The sequence below is a fragment of the Protopterus annectens genome, chromosome 2.part0 (genome assembly GCF_019279795.1).
Source record: "Protopterus annectens isolate FY-2018-M chromosome 2.part0, PAN1.0, whole genome shotgun sequence".
Classification (NCBI taxonomy): Eukaryota; Metazoa; Chordata; order Ceratodontiformes; family Protopteridae; genus Protopterus; species Protopterus annectens.
The window spans coordinates 1,621,010,980-1,621,027,971 of record NC_056728.1 but is presented as its reverse complement, the minus strand read 5'-3'; the positions used below and the strand labels follow the sequence as shown (position 1 = coordinate 1,621,027,971).

Here is a 16,992-nt window from a genome sequence, read left to right as displayed (position 1 = left end):
TTTAAACATTGCTTCTGAATGCAGAAGACTAAATGTAGTAAGCAGTGTTTGCAGCATTAATATTCATAAGAGAGCAGGAGGCAGTTACGTCATTCTGGGTTTCAGTTTTAATAACAATGGATTAACGCAGGTTAAATAATTGTAAGTTAGTGATGTAATTCTCAAACTGCTAAATTAACAGTTTCACAGAAAACTATATCATTAGTTTTTTGCCAAACTGTTAATGTAACAATATGACAATTACATCAATTTACAATTATTTACCTACACTAATCCAGCATTATTAGAGCTGGAACTCGGAATGATGTAACCACCTCAGCCCTCCCATTAATATTAAAGCCGTAAACATGGCTTACTACATTTAGTCTTCTGCATCCGGAAGTAAAATTAAACTTTTTTTTTTATGCTTGGGTGCGAAGCAGCCTTTGTTTTTTGTATAAAATGTGTTTGTGTGCACTTTTTTATACAAAAAAATAAAGGTTGTTTTGCACCTTTAGACGTGATCTTTAAGACTTATGTGTGTTAAATACTTAAACAGAAGTGTATATGTGTGTGTGTGTGTGTGTGTGTGTGTGTGTGTGTGTGTGTGTGTGTGTGTGTAAGACACAATAGACGTGTGTGTGTGAGAGAGACATAACAGAAGTGCATATGAATTTGCGCGCATATGTGTGTGTGTGTGTGTGTGTGTGTGTGTGTGTGTGTGTGTGTGTGTGTGTGTGTGTGTGTGTGTGTACATGAAGCACTGCATTACTCTTCAAATTTGACAAAAAGACAACTAAGTTAAGCACCTTTTTGACTACGGCATTAACAGCAGCCAGTGCAGAACAGTCACAAAAAAAAGTGTGGCAGAATGAAGCATTTAACTGCTTTTATAGACATCCACACACCGCAAGGCCACTGCTTCTGGTTGCTATGTGTTTGGAATAAGTGCTTCTCAGCTGAGAAACACTTCTTGCTCCATCACATTTTTCTCTGTAACAACCAGTTCTTTGGGGCATATAAAGCCCCGTGTACTACAGAAAATTATGATTCAGGTCTCCCTGATCATAATTCACTTGCAGTGCATGGAACGCTGCAATTACACTCCAAAACTGGGAAAGAGACAGGCTTGTTAAGCACTCTTTTGACATCAGAAAGGTACTCAAAAAGCTTTTATTAACACTTCTAAGCACCATTACGCTCTACTCTCACTCTAGTGCTAAAAGTGGCCAGTGCTATGGAACACAGAACAGCAGCTGAAGCTAAAACAACTTTAAAAGCTGTTAGATGCTTCACTCAGTTACACTTTAAAATAACTAATGACACCACTCCATTCATTAATGAACCTTCATTTTTTATTTTGCTTAAACTGTTAAAACTTCCTCCTTATGTAGATACTTTACCAGATTATCAATGCATACTCTTTATTACTACTTATAATTGTTTTAACCTTGTTCATCACGAGAAACCTTTATTTCAGTGGCTATATCTATCAAGTTAACAATTTAATAAGCTTCTTAGACCCCCCTGATATCTATACGTTTATAGTAATTAAATGTTATTAAAAGTATGACACATAATTTACTTAGCCTTTTATATTTTTTGAAAATATTACTCTTTTTCTATAATGTCTTTTAATTTTATTTTAATAGGAACATAGAGGGGGCCTGGATAACATTTTACCCAGGATACCAACCATACTAAAGATACTTTCCATAGCTCTTTGGACTTCCTAAATTAAGAATGAACTGCAACTCTGCATCCTCTCTTTAAGTAAGTGCTGCAAGCCCCTTTGGACATCGACACAGTTTTCAAGTCTTCTCTTCACATGAAATCTGTTACCACTTTCATAGTAAAACAAGACCTACTTAAGCCCTCTAAGTTGCTCTGTCTGTATGGATTTCCCACTGGAATTCTTTTTTAACTAATCCCTTGCATACTAGTCACAAATTCTACCTTGTAACACACAAATTTTTTTTCTCCAGTTATTCCCTACAACCTCCACTCTAAACTCTCTTCCAAAAATATCCTTTGTACAACCATAGAATTAACTCTTATAAGCTAATTTCCTACTCCATATAGCAGCTTATTCCTCTGGCAAGGTCCCCACTGTCATTAATTTCTACTAGTACTTCTCCACAGTAGTTAATTTCCTACAAGGTACACCGTTTAAGCCTTCAAAGATGTCCACACTCAGAAAAGCCACACTACTTTGTCTCCTACTCTCTTAATCCACTACTCTACCTTTTTGACACTTTTCCAACAATATCAACTATAACCACCCCAGATTTTGCTATAATCAAGCAGCCTACATTTCTATATCACTGCATTGCAGGGAATCCCTTAAACTCTTAACACACATATGCAGAAGCCAATTCCTTTTTAAGAATTACTTATTGAAGAACCTTAAACTACCTACGCTTAAGAGTAGAAGACCTCGGTTTTAAACTCTGCTATACCATACTATACATAAGTTATATTCACATTAAGCCTGGTCATGTTACTACCTACTCTCAACTCAATTTTTCAATAACAGTATTCTTTTTGAATAACTACTAACCAACCTTCTTCAACAAATATCAAAAAAAAAAAAAAAAAAATGCACAAAACAATATAAACCACAAATTCGAAAAATCCATCTGTATCAACCCATGCAGCATCAATAATAACTAGACCCCAATTAAAGCCTGGCTCAATAAGTAGCCACCATACATTGTTGCCTTTCAGAAACCTGACCAAAAGATGACCACTGTCCATCAACCTACAGCCTGGACAACTACAATGTTGTTGTGTCTTTCGGCTTTTCCCGGTTAGGGGTCGCCACAGCGGAACTCCGGTCCGCTAATGATTGGCAGTAGATTTTTACATGCCGAGTTGCCGGCTCTGATGCACAACCTTCAACGAAGGCACACTCATTCACACATGTCTCCACACAGAAGACGCTCTAGCTGAGAATCGAGCAGGACAACGCCTTACTGTGAGACGACAATGCTACCGCAGCACCACCACCGCAGTACAATCTAGTTCTAAATAATAGGACAGGGAAATGAAACGGCAATGAGAAAATCCTTTTTTGTAAAAAAGCCCTCAGCACTCCAACATAGACACTGTAATACAGCCTACTCACCTCTTGATGATAATCCAGACTGGATACTTAGCTATTTTACCATGGGTGGCATTTTAAACCTATTCATTGATGTTGCATACATTCTCCCTCCTTCCACAATCAATATTGCCCAACAACCTCTACTACATGTGCTTCACCAGGGCATAACTAGAAACTTTATTACTCTTGCTGACTTTAACAGCAATGCTTTAGGTCCAGAGGATAAAAAAAATAAAATACTTGCTACAAAACTATGGTCTTGATCAATTAATACAACACACTACATGGCCAAACCTTCAGTCTGAAAATCATTTTGCTCTAGAGCTCATCACAATAAAATATAAAGCACAGATATGCTAACATTGACATTCAACCTAATTCTATTAGTGACGACTCTGCCCCATTTTCTCTATATGGTCTTTTAAAACCAGCAAAGAGGCTTCCCCAATTACTCAGAGGAAGACCATTTCCCCCAAATAAAATACAACAGTTAAATAGCCATGTACTAAGCACTAATTAGTCACATTTATACACAAGACCTAACACTCGCGCTATTGTATTTTACCAGTATCCTCTACAGATTCAGGAGGCCATTTTCTCTTCCATCAGAAGACAGAAATCAGGGAAGTCCCTGGATAAATGATGTCATTAAGTAAGAAAAAAATGGGAAGCAGCCTGAAAAGTTTGGAAATATGATCCATTTAACAAAAACCTCCGCTAAGAATTCTTAACATTCAGAAAATCAACAAGCAGCCATAAATAGTGCTAAAGCACTATATTTAAGGAACAGACAAAATACCCACTCCACAAATTCAGTGTTCTTCTGGAGAAAGATTAAATATTTGACCAACACAAGATATATTCCCCTTTTTGTGAAATAAACCAACAAAATGCACTTCCAACATTATCCAATAACTACAACAATTTTCTACTCTCAACTGTTAAAGTATTTGCTGACTCATTCCTAAACACCCTACACGTCTTCATGGCTAACTACACAATTAAACCCTCTGTCTGACTGTACAGCCACTTTTCACTTCTCTGAATATCTACTAATGAAAAAAGAGCCCTCCTATCCCAACTAAGTCCCTCAAATGCTAGGTTCTCTAAGCTTCACCCAACATTTCTGAAAGCTCATTGCAGAGAAAACTGCCAAGGCCCATATATATTCAGGCAAAGTCTTGCCAGCCTTCCAACATGCTGTCATCATACTACTTGCCAAAGTATATTTTCCCTCACAATTTAAAGCTTACAGACCCATTTACACTCTTTGCCCCATTAACAAAACAACTGGTTTACAAACAACTCTTCAAATACATTAATAACTACAATCTGTTCTGTGATCAACAGCATGATTCCAGGAACTCCTTCTGTACTTTGACAACTTTACTTTCTTTCTGACACAAACAATTTTTACAGCAGCAGAAAATATGAGCCTGTCTCAGTGAGAGTTTTTGACGACCTTACTAGGGCTTTCAAGACAGTTAACCATAACCTAAAACCTAAACTTTGGAGAAAATGTAATAAGTTGGTTCCTAAATTACCAAAAGGATTGAACCTTCTGAATTTTCTCTAACAATATATTTTCAGATGAAGCCACATTCAATAGTGGCATACTTCAGGGCTCTATTTTAGGCCCTTTACTCTTGTTGTTTATCAGTGAAACTCCCTTGATTTACCTAAGCAAAGTATTCTAATGTACACTTCTACTGGAATCCAGCAAAACACATCAGTCCCCTGCAGACTAATCTATAAACACAATTCTCTGACCTATGTGGCTGGCTTCTGTCAAATCAGTTCTACTTAATCATTCTAAAACCAACATCATGATATTCTCAAGTGTAAAGTACCTCCCTTCTCTACCTATATTAGTTTTTATTATTTATTTTTATTTACATTTGTTAACCGGGTAGTACCTGCCTAGGTTGAAAAAAAAACTATTTTTAGCAGAGACCTGGGGAGAAAAGCTCCACAACAAAAAGAACATTATTAAGGTACAAGCAGTAAACTTAGTTTAAGTACTACATTGCTAACAATATGTAAATGAGCTTAAAAAATATAGCAAAATATAACAACACAATATAATATAAACATGCATGTTCTCACAGACTTAAATGTAAATACCACTCTAAAGGTGACAGAACAAGAATACCTTCATCTAAAACTCAACCCACCTATTAACTTTACTAAGCACAAAGACATCATCACCCCTAAGATTCTTTCTCATTTAAAATTGTGTTATCATATCTCCCACGTTCTCATCCCAGCTTCAAGTAAAGTGATGCCCAAAAATTCTATAGTGAAACTTGAACATGCTCTTTCACTACTAAGCAGGCATTCAGCTTACAAGTCTCAGAAACATCAAACCACAGAAGTAAAAATAAGCAGATTTACCCTGTTAACAACCCAAAATTCTCATCACTTGATAAAATTAAGACATTACACTGGCTCCCAAGAACTGGTAGGGCCACTTTCTTATTTGGTACCCTTATGTTCAAAAATTTTACAACTAGGATACTGCCCTTTTGACAAAAAAAAAAAACTCCCTCTTAGAGAGGAGCTCTACATACTGTGGAGTAAAGGTGACATTCTCACGCTGTTGAGGTCATGACTCAAGCAAGCAGTAGGACAAGAAACCTGTTCTAGAACTGGGCCTGCTGGTGTTACCTTCCACATGAGATGAAAATCAATCATACCTTAGTAAGTTGTAGACAATCTTTAAAATAATTCAGTCGTAAGGATGCCAAGTGCACATACTAAAGTGATAGTATCTAGTACTGCTACTATCAAATCATATTCATCTAAAGAACTTAAAACTGCAACAGAATTAAGCCTGGCATATTGATTGATCAATACAAATTTGTAAAAATGTACATAATTACATTTTTGTACATACTGTTTATTTACTGCATCTGTGCTTGCTCATACTGATTGTCTTTAACAAACTATTCACATTATACTGCATTTCTGTTAGCTTTATACTTAATGCCACTTATTATTGCATTTAATGTCATTTTCCCACTACACTAATGACTGAGAAAGGTCAGTTGACTATCTCACTTATACAGTAAACAAACTGTAAATAAAACAACTAAAAAATAACTATAATCTGCTTCCATGGCGGAAGCATCTTGGTCTTGGATAGCATCTTCCATACATGTTCTTTAGAGAAGATGGGGGGAATAACAAATTAAGGGATAAATAGGATTTCAATAATTGTTTCTGTAGTAAAGTTTCACTGAATTCACTTCCTAGTTTGTTTGCAATGTCTACGGGGTCAAAACATTTTGACATGAGAATGCACTGAAAAAGGTGGATAAATGGAAAATCCATGGGTAGACATGCTGAAATGGATAATAGATGAACCTTGACAGAGGAGTAGGAAAGGCCAAAGGACAGCAAGTCACATAAATATTATAAAACCAGAGAAACACTAGCCATGAATGGTTGCTGGTTATGTTGTTGGCACCAACTAGAAAACCTTTTCCATTTACTACTATATGATCTTCTAGTAGCACCCATTCTTGCTTTCATAAGTACCTGCTGCATGTAATCTGTAAACAGGTGCCTAAAAGGAACTAAGACTCTATTATCCAGGCAGTCAACTGAAGGTGTATCAAACACTCCTGTTCTTGTGTGAGTAGATCCAGTCTGTGAGGAAGCTTGTGATAATTACTCCTGGCCATTTCCAAAAGACGGGAGAACCATGGTTGCCTGGGCCAGAAGGGAGTCACAAAACTGATCTTGGGGGATTCTTCTGAATCTTTAGAAGTACATTGGGATATGAGTAGAAAAGCATGCAGGAACATTCCTGCCCAAGGAAAAGAAAAGGCATCTGTCTTCCAGGTCTCTTTGGGTGGAGTCCTGGAGCAGAATGTTGCCAGCTGATTGTTCAAATAGAAGGCAAAGAGGTCTACTTCAGGAACTCCCCACAGATGGAACAAATCTTGGAAGACCTCCTGATCTAGTTTCCATTCATGAGGGTCTCCCCTTGTCCTGTTCAGTTTGCATGGCACACAATTTTGCTCTGATGGAATGTATAATACCTGTAGAGTGAAACTGTGCTGTGAAGCTATATCCCAAGCTAACATGGCTAGTCTGCAGGGCAGTTATGACCTGGATTCCCCTTGCTTGTTGATGTACTACATGACTGTGGTATTATCTGTAACAACCTGAAGAGGTCCTAGGAGACAAAGATGATTCAGAGAGTTGAGTGTCCTGACCGGGACAAGCATCTCTTTTACATTTCTGTGCTTGCCTCTGCCCTTGATGTTCCATACAACTTGCACTTTTATCCCTTCTGAAACATCTCCCCATACAAAGTCCAAGGTGTCTATGGTGACTGACTGTCTTGAAACAGGGAAGGAGGTGGGGATACCTCTATTTAGGGATATCTGTTATCTCCACCAAGTGATTTCTCTTCTGACAAAACTCAGCACTGGGATCTGAAAAGACAATGGGTGTTGGTGCTGGGACTAAAGGGACTTCAGATACCACTGTATCTTTCTCATATGGAGTCTTGGAACAGTTATCATGAGACTCTTAGAAGCCAGGAGACCCAAAATCCTAAGGTATTCCCTCACAGTGACCAAAGTCTGGGTGGAAAACCAAGAAATAGAGCTAGATATAGATCTAATTTTCCTGTGGAAGAAAAACTCTTTGAACTGAGGTGTCTAATTGACATTTCAGAAACACAATCCTGTGAGGAGTCAAGAAAGACTTTTTAATGTTTTCTTTAAATCCCAGTGTGTGTAAGAGATCTCTCACCCAACAGAGAGATTCCTGACATTTTGAAGAAGACTCTGCAAAGGTAAAATATGGAAAAATGTGGATACCCTTTAGCCTGCAATGAGCTATTATAACTGGAGCTAGGCACTGTGGACACTCTTTGTGCAGTGGATAATCCAAAGGGCAATGCAGAGAGCTGATAATGTGATCTAGACACACAAAACACCTAAAGTCTGGATAAATATGAATGTGATAATAAGTATCTTTTAAATCTAGTGTTATCAGGAAACCCGAATGAGGAAGAAGAGGAAACAGGTTGGGAAGTGACATCATTTTGAATTTGGGCACTATCACAAAAAGGTTTAGGAAAGAGAGGTACAGAACTGGTCTCCAAGCATTTTCTTTCTTTGGTTCTAAAAAAACATCCTTGGATAAAACCCCCTTCCCAACTCGGATGGAGGAACTGGTTTTATCACTCCCTAGGACAGTATGCGATGAAGAATAGATGGAAACAATAGAGTCTGGTCTGGAGGATGAGGAATTACCCCTGGAAAGGAGGACTTTCCTCCTATTTCCATCTGTAACCTTGATGAATGATCTTTAGAACAAATATATCTAAAACTATCTGTTGTCACAGAGAAAAGTGGAGATTCAGACTTTCTGGAATAAAAATGGGCAGCCAGAGAAGGAGGGGGAAACAAAATAGCCATTCTGACTTATTGGACTGCCCTTGATTTTGGGAGTTTCCAGAATTCTTCTTGGAACCCCCTTGCCATTTCCTCTAAAACTTCAGTTTGCCTTCATTTTTGTTGAGACTGTTTATTTTGTTTCATACCAAAACTGCACGAGGAGTTAGAGAATCCCTTGGAAAATCTGAAAATAGAGGGCTGAAAAATCTTAAGATTTCCTGTATCAATGTAGGCCTTTCTTCACAGTTTTTGATCATCTCTGCAGCGGAGGGGTCAAAAATAAGAAGTTGTGTACCTACCATAACGTTCCATGTTAGTTGTCTTCTTTTCGCCTTCTTTCTTGTTGTTTTGGTTCGGAGCCGATCCTCGGCTCCAACTCGGCCATCTTCAAAAGCTCGAGAGCTGCTTACTGGCTCAAGGCCCCCTCCTATATCCCATGATGCTTGGCACTAGATACCCAGATCTTGTTTGGTAACCTAACTACAGACATAATAATAATAATCATGATAATACAGTAACTGTAGCAGGATACAGGAAACTACTGGAGAGACTGACAGTCAGAAGTAACAGCCAGAGAAGACTCAGCCAGTGATAAAGAAGCCTAAGGAACTCTTCTCGGTCTACTAGGATAGGGGGATGGAGGGTGGGACGCAAGAAAGAAGGCGAGAAGAAGACAACTAACATGGAACGTTATGGTAGGTACATAACTTCTTAATGTTAAGTTGTCTATCTCGCCTTCATTCTTGCTGGTTGGGACAGTGTCCCTAGCACCTCAATCCTGGGTGGCTTATCGGAACAGACTCTTCAGAACAGTGGAACCAAAATCAGCTCTGCTTCTGGAAGCCACATCCAGCTTATAATGTGAAATGAAGGTATGTGGATTAGCCCAGGTAGCTGCCGCACAAATAGTTTCCATTGGCAATCTAGCCTGAAAGGCCACAGAAGTAGCTAAAGCTCTGGTGGAGTGACCGTTGGGTTTAGCAGGAAGGTCTTTATTTCTCAACTGATATATAAAGGTAATAGTAGAAGACAACCACCTATTTAAGGTGACTTTTGACACTGGTATGCCTTGTTTTCCTTCAGTGTAAGACAGGAACAACTGGTCTGATTTTCTGAATTGCTTGGTTCTATGCAAGTACAAGCGTAATTGTCTATGGACGTCCAACTGATGTAATTTGTATTCTGCCTTGTTGGAATAATTTGGAAAGAACACGGGCAGTTCAACGGACTGATTCAAATTACAATCAGAAGTAACCTTTGGGAGAAAGGAAGGAATAGTCCAAAGAGAAACTCTATCATTGTGAAAAATTAGTTAAGGAGGACGAACACAAAGAGCCTGAAGTTCAGAAACTCTTCTGGCCAACGTAACTGCAACCAAAAGAAGGGTTTTCCAAGAAAGAATCTTCAAGGAACAAGAAACTGCTGGTTCAAAGGGGGGCAGTATCAGGGAAGCTAAAATCAAATTCAGATCCCACGGAGGCGGGGGATCTCTTACTGGGGGCCTGAGTAGAGTGGTCCCCTTCAGAAAGGCTTTACAAAGCTTATGGAACATGATGCTTGAATCAGATAGGCCCGTATAAAAGTTTGAAATTGCAGCTAGCTGAACTCTAATCATGGCAGGCCAGTAAGGGGCAATGAGGATCATCTTGCATCCCAGTGTGGTAGCTTTCTGAATTAGTTTGGGAATCAGGGGGACTGGAGGGAATGCATAAAGAAGTCCCTGGGGCCAATCGTGAAATAGAGCGTCTCTGGGGAGGTGTTCGGGAAGAGGTAGGAGAGAGAAAAAATTGTCGCACTTGCTGTTGAAGGGGGTGGCAAAAATTTCGGAGCAAGGCTGACCCCATTTGCGGAAGATTCTGTCCGCCACAGTCTGATTGAGAGACCACTCGTGAGGCATGAGAATTGCTCTGCTCAGCCAGTCTGCTATAACGTTGGACTTCCCAGGGATGTGCGCTGCTATCAGAAACCGTTGGGAAGAGATCGCCCACTGCCAAAGTCTGAGTGCTTCTCAACATAAGGGGTATGACTTGGTTCCCCCCTGCTTGTTGATGTACCATACCACTTACATATTGCCTGTTTGAATTGCCTGTTTGAATTGCAATGGTCCCGGTGGGAAGAGAGTTCTGAAGAGCTTGCAATGCTAAAAGCACGGCTCTCATCTCCAAGACATTGATATGCAATTGGTACTCGTGAGGCTGCCAGGTGCCTTGGACTGTTCTGCCCTGATAATGCCCCCCCCCACACCCGATCAGGGAGGCGTCCGTGGTCACTGTAGCTACTGGGGGAGGAAGAATAAATGGTCTGCCCTGGTGTAATGATGGGGAAACCATCCACCAAACAAGTTGGTTTTTGCATGACTGTGTGATCATTATCCTGTGAGACATCGGGAGTTGCTGGAAAGACCATTGTGTGAACAGCATCCACTGAAGAATCCTCATATGAAAGCGTGCAATGGGGACTAGTATTATAGCCACTGCCATGAGACCCGATGTTTTTAGGACAAATCTGGCCTGTATCTTTTTGCATCCTAATAAGACCTGCACATGTCATCGAATGGCTAACACTCTGTCTACTGGTAAAGTCACTGACATGTCCTTTGTGTTTAAGTTTGCACCTATAAAGGTGATAGATTGACAAGGTGACAATGCAGACTTTTCGAAATGTATTGTGATGCCTAGAGTGGAGCACGTTTGGATGGTGTAGTCTTTGGCTAGCAGCAGGTGATGCCTGGTGGTTGCAGTAAGGAGCCAGTCATCAAAATATGGAAACACCTGGAATCCTTGCCATCTCAAGTGAGCGGTGACTACTGCCAAACATTTGGTGAACACCCTGGGGGCTGTGGTGAGACCAAAGGGCAGCGCTCTGAACTGATAATGACTGGCTCCCAGCCAGAAGTGGAGGAATCTTCTGGAGTGTCTGTGCATTTTGATATGGTAGTACGCATCCTGAAGATCTATGGAGCACATCCAATTGTCCTGAGTCAGAAAGGGTAAAATGGACTGTAGTGTGACCATCCGGAACTTCAGTCTTTGAACAGACCTGTTTAGTCTGCTGAGATCCAGAATGGGTCTCCAATCCCCTCTTTTTTGGTACCAAAAAGAACCTTGAGTAAATTCCGGATCCTTGTTGGTCTGCTGGGACTGACTGGATGGCTCTTTTTCTTAGCAGTTTTGAAATTTCTTGAACTGCTTGATCCCTTAGATTGGGTGGAACATCTGGAAGGGATTTGTTGGGAATGTAGGGAGTGTGAAAGAAGGGGATTTTGTAGCCTTCAGATATGATAGAAAGTACCCATTTGTCTTTTGTTATACTTTGCCAGGCTTCTGGGTACAGCGATAATCTTCCCCCGACTGCCTCCAAAGGTGGACAGCCGGGCAGCACTTCAGGGATGCTGGAAGGGCTCTCTTTGGCCCTGATTTTGCGCAACCCCCTGCCCCTAGGGCGGCGTCTATTGTTGTTCCCTCCTCTGCCCCTGGAGGGAACTCTCCACGTGTGTCAGGCACAACTCCCTGGGATTTCCGGAACCACATCTTCCCACTCTTCTGACCCTTGGGATATGGTCTTGAAGGAGTGGAAAAATGGACTCCAATGGCAGAGAGAGTCTTGCCTTCCTGCTCACGCCTGGTAAGGGTATCCTTCACCTGTGGTCCAAACAGAGCAGAACCATCAAAGGGGGTGATAGTGAAAGACGCCTTAAAGGGTTCCGCAAAGTTGTATAACCGCATCCAAGCGTGTCTCCTCAAAGCCACGCCTGTGCCTGCGGTCCTACTCGCTCCATCGGCTGCATAAGAGATGAGCCGCATGGAGGAGTTTACTACAGAATTTAGAGTCACCAGCTGGGAGGCAATCTTAGCCTGAGCCCCCGCAGCTGATGGATCTTGAAGGGTATCTCCTAACTCTTTAAGGAGATCCCTTTGAAGGCGGGTAAAATGGCACAAATAGTTCAGAGACCTCATGTAAAAGGTCACTGAGGAAAACATCCACTTCCCATATCTGTCCATCGTCCTAGATTCCTTATTAGGGGGATGGACAGACGAAGACGTTTCAGCCAACTCCTTTTTAGTGGCCGCTGCTACCACAATGGCATCAACGGGAACACCCTTGGTCAGAAATTGCTTGTCCTGAGGGGCGGTGATGAATTTTGTGGGCCTACGGAGAGCTGGTTCTATTGTGTCTGGAGCTGACCATGCCTTTCGAGCCACCACCAACATCAGTGGATCGAAAGGCGGAGACACCCAGGAGGTGGAGGGTTGGGAACCAAACGTGTCCAGGAATACCGACTCATTCTTGGAAGGGTTAAGAGAAGTCCAGTTCCCCCTCTGCCTAAGGATTTCAAGGATATCTGAGAAGGAGACGTCCTCAGAGGGGGATCTCGGGGACCCTTCTGACTCCTCCAAATCGGTATCTGAAGTGACAGACTTAGGGAAGTCAACATGCTTCCTCTTGCATTTTCTCTTTTGAGGGGGCTCCTCTGAATGAACAGGGGAGGCCTCGGAAGAGGAAGATACACTCAATGGGGTGCCCTGGAGCGCTTGTTCCCCACGCTTGGGGTCTGGAGGAGGGGCAGAGGCAGGAGAAGGCACCATGGGGGGAGGAGCCGATGAGGCCAACCGTGAGGCTGACTCAGATGCCAGCACACTCCTCATGACCTCGAAGGCACCCCTTCCCGATGCCATAGAAGGCTCCGGATCTGAAGAGACCAGGAATCCTTCCCGGCACCAAGAGGGATGGCTCCGAAGTTGATGTAGGAGCCGAACTCACCTGCGCCAAAGCTCTGAGACGGAGAACAGGGTCGGACAAGTGTCCGATGCCACTCGCCCCTCGGAGCCAACGAGGGAGTCCTGGCGCCCAGATCCCTCCAAGGACGGCACCATGGAAGAGATCAGAGCCGACGACGGCACCGAAAGGGGAGGTATCGGTGCTGACGGACCCATGGTTCCAGCCACAGCATGCTCCAGCTCCAAACTCAAGGGATGAGTCGAAGGAGGAACTATTGGAGAAACAGGTAGAGCTGAACCCTGGTGAGGGGGGCTGGATAGCATTTTTGCTAGGGCCTGCGACTTTAAAAGCTTGCTCACCACTCTCTCCAAATCATGGTCAGATAGCCTAGATGACCGAGAAGTGTGGGATCGATAACTCTGCTCAGATTGCAATAAGGGTGACCCTGGAGCCGAGTGTATTGACTCCAATGATGGTGACCTGGAGCGTTTCCGACTCCCTGACGGTTCCGACGGAAGAGTCGGAGCCGACTGAGAGATAGGTACTTCGGCTCCAGTCGGAGCCGAAGTTGACGTAGAGATAGGTACTTCGGTTCCAGCCGGAACCAAAGTTGAAGAAGAAGCCATACCCGGTGACGGCTCCGAGCTGGGAGCCGACGGCTTCAATGGCCTAGAAGGTTTCACTGACTGAGTCTTGGCTGGTGATCCTTCAGGTTTAAGCAAACTCCTCAGGATAAGCTTATTCTTACGCTCCTGCAGGACTCTTGGACTAAAGGCGTGACACACCGAGCAAGAGTCATGCAGGTGTAGGGAGCCCAAGCAGTAGACACAAGAAGAGTGACCATCTGTCAGAGACATTTTCTGACAGCATGAGTCACACTTCTTGAATCCCAACACTTTTGTGTCTTTAGACATTTCTGTAAAGGAAAATCAAATACAAATAACAAGTAGAGTGGAGAGTAGGTAACTGAAAAAAAATACACACAATTCACACAAGTTACCACACCCTAACAGCACACACACACACACACACACACACACTATAATAATATAAGACCTACAAGCTACCACAATCTACTAAAAAGAAAACGTTTGTCTACCTTAAAAATAAAACAATGATAAGCCTCTAACTAAAACGGCTTACTTTGAAAGGTAAACGGGGATGGGGGAGGGAAAGGAAAAACTCCCTAAGGAGAAAACAAGTTTTGAAGGGGGGATAAACACTAACAAACTGCTATAGAATCTACTCTGAGCTATAACAATAAAAGTATACCTAACAAAGTACAAAAAAGTCCTAAATATAAGAACAAAGTGAAAATTACGACCTGGGCCAGAAAACGCAACCTCGTAGCAGAAGTGGCAAAGGAGATCAGGGTAGCTAGCGCCAGGCATCATGGGATATAGGAGGGGGCATTGAGCCAGTAAGCAGCACTCGAGCTTTTGAAGATGGCCGAGTCGGAGCCAAGGATCGGCTCCGAACCCAACCAGCAAGAATGAAGGCGAGATAGACAACAACATCTAAATTTATATCTAAAAGAAAATGTTAAATCTCATTTTAATATCATCTGGGATGTTCTGAGAATGTAGCCATGCAAACATCCTCAAAAGAGTATCAGTGGCCACAGCCCTGGAAGAAGTATCAGCAGAGGCATAAATACATCGTAAACAATGAATAGTGACTTGAACAATACAACAAATTAAATCATTTAAACTACATTCTTCCTCATAAGAAGAAACTGCAGACAAAACATTCCTTATACATTCACAATTAGTCAAGACAAACCTTAACATATCAGCCTGACAACTCAAAATTCCGAAAATCACAGTTACAGAAGCATACATTTTTTCCCATACTTATCAATACTCTTCCCCATCCTTATCAAAATAGCAGAATTGGAATTAACTAAGTGTTTAGTAGCAGAAGGATTAACTAAATCTCTCATGGCTGGATCAGGTTTGGGAAGAGTGTATAAAAACTTAAAGAATGAGGAACTTTATGCATCCTATCTGTCTTTTTAGGGGCAGCTGGCTGCCTGACAGGAAAACTTCAGACAGTAACACGAATCCTCCAAAGCTGACAGAACTGGAGGAATGAGTACAGATTCTGTAAATTCTTTCTGTTACAGCTCATAGTATTTTCTAAAGGACTGATCCCACTGAAAACACTGGCACGTTCTAGAAATAGTCTCAGAGAAAGAGAACTGTCACAGGGAGAGCCAGAAACTGAGCTCTCTTTCAAGCCTGAATCAGAAACTTGAGTTGAAAACTCTGTATCTGTCCCTTTATCCTTCTGTTCAGATTCAGAGTCATGAATCTCTTCAGGAAAGAGTGTATCCCTCATTTTTTTTTTTTTTTACCAGAAGCTACTTTAGAAAAAGAATCAATAGTCTAAATTAAACAATGAAATCCACGATAGTAATTGCAAAAACTCAAAAAACAAATAGAACAGAAGGTCCAGTCCCTCAGTAGGTAGCAAAAATCTTTAATTAACAGGCACAATTAGCGCTTTCATCTTGTGTATAAACACACATTGTAGTGTGCTTTTTTTAATGGTTTTAAATTTGGGATTATAGATGTTGTTAAAGTGAACCCTAGGGGGGAGATATAAGGAATGTATTGTTAAATAAAGAACTTAAATCCCAACTTAGGTTAAAGTCTAACATACATCCTGGTTTAAATTAATATATTACTATTAAACCTGCATTAACGCTGAGAGCTTCACAAATTTAAGAAAGCCACCAACACATATATATAAAAATATTTAAGGTGGTTCTTTTGGAATGTATAATAATACTACTGCAGGTTTAATGGACATTCTCAAGTGTTTTTACTCATTGTTTTAGTTTGTTTTATCATCTTAATTGTGTAATTGGGTGTAATTAAGCACAGTATAAACAGGATGAAATTGTGAATGGGGGCATCTGATGAAGTCTTGTACACAAGACGAAAGCGCTAATTTTGCCTGTTAATTAAAGATTTTTGCTACCTATCGAGGGACTGGACCTTCTCTTATATTTGTTTTTTAAATGAAACAATGAGCCAGACCCAGTAAACTACTCCTGTCTAAGAAAGTTTGAGGAGGAGTAGATACATGTTTAATTTTCTGTTTCTTTTTGACAAGAAAAATGGGATCAGCAGTGTTATCAGTGGCAACAGCAGCAACTTCCCCAAGGATTGGCAGAGCATTCTGACAAAACAGGGAAGACGTCTCTGTTCCCCCCTCCCAGGACCAACAAGTGTGGCTCTCCCTTGTCCACTGAGAAGACCCCAACAGCTGCAGAGGATGTGTCTAACCACCCACCCATAATGGCTGTAGGTGCTACACCAGAGGGATCCAGGGTAAAAGATGAGTGGTGTGAGGTATAACTAATGGCTGCAGCAGAGTAACCCACCTGCAGCACAGACAAATTGCTAGCCTGCTGTGATGGCAAAGGCTGTTTGCTTAACTTTTTATTTTTGTGGCTAGATGGATGACTGACTATGGGACTAACAGACTTTTCCATAGTCAAGCAGAAAATGGTCCCTATTTCCCGGGGAGAACAAGCAACAAATGCTGGTAAAAACAAAAAGACTTTCAAACACACTTTTTTCACAGACAAGCACAGTAAAAAGCATTTTAAAACACTTTGCCAGCCCCACAAAGTAAAATAAACACAATTCCTTTACAGCACCTTCCAACAAACTGCCACCATCTTGAACAGCAATATGTTTTTTCACCCAAAGGGAACTTATGTGCCCAGCAAAGGAACAGCACAAGCCAACCTATAATCCT

The 16,992-nt window shown here is 41.4% G+C and overlaps 1 protein-coding gene across 1 annotated transcript in view; it reads right to left on the bottom strand.

The window, feature by feature from the left end:
• The window catches only part of ST18 (ST18 C2H2C-type zinc finger transcription factor), an 825,897-nt gene that overhangs the window by 629,293 nt on the left and 179,612 nt on the right, over window positions 1-16,992 (bottom strand). The gene's annotated exons all lie outside the window — the stretch shown is intronic.